Source organism: Hippocampus comes, unplaced genomic scaffold (genome assembly GCF_001891065.2).
Source record: "Hippocampus comes isolate QL1 unplaced genomic scaffold, H_comes_QL1_v1.1 scaffold161, whole genome shotgun sequence".
Taxonomy (NCBI): domain Eukaryota; kingdom Metazoa; phylum Chordata; class Actinopteri; order Syngnathiformes; family Syngnathidae; genus Hippocampus; species Hippocampus comes.
Window position 1 is genome coordinate 599,511 of NW_017806067.1, and position 527 is coordinate 600,037.

Below are 527 nucleotides of genomic sequence, written 5' to 3' on the forward strand. Positions count from 1 at the left end.
GGGGGGTCAGTCCCAGCCGAGGGAGGAAGTGGGTGCCGGTGGCGGCGGTGCTGGCCTTGTCGCCTCGCCGCGGCCGCCCGTGCCGGCTGAGGGCCACATAGAAGCCCTTGTAAACAAAAGACTCGTAGGCGTTGTAGTTGTTGGCCAGCAGCGTCTCCCTGAACTTGCACTCGTCACCAAAGAGCCTCTAGAAAAATAAAATAAAATTCCATATGAGCAGATTGAAAGAACGCTGATCTAAACACACCACAGCATGATTGAGTCAACCGTCCAAATATTTTTGAACTCAAAATTAAGGCCATATTCTTGCAAACAGACGCGTGGACCAAAGGTTCTTGTTGGTCGTCTTGAAGTCAGGGAATGAGGTCATCTTTGGATCTCTGTGGGGGGGTGTTACTTCCCCGAAATAAATAAATAAATACGTGGGAACATTTTGGACATGTGACGCCGCGGCGTGCCGGAATATTAATAACACGACACTCGTAAAGTCGCCATTTTGGGCTCATCTCAGAGCCGGTTGGGGGACG

The 527-nt window shown here is 51.0% G+C and overlaps 1 protein-coding gene across 1 annotated transcript in view; it reads right to left on the reverse strand.

Moving 5' to 3' along the window:
- The window catches only part of LOC109530127 (fibroblast growth factor 6-like), a 9,463-nt gene that overhangs the window by 7,318 nt on the left and 1,618 nt on the right, over positions 1–527 (reverse strand). The window lies entirely within an intron of this gene.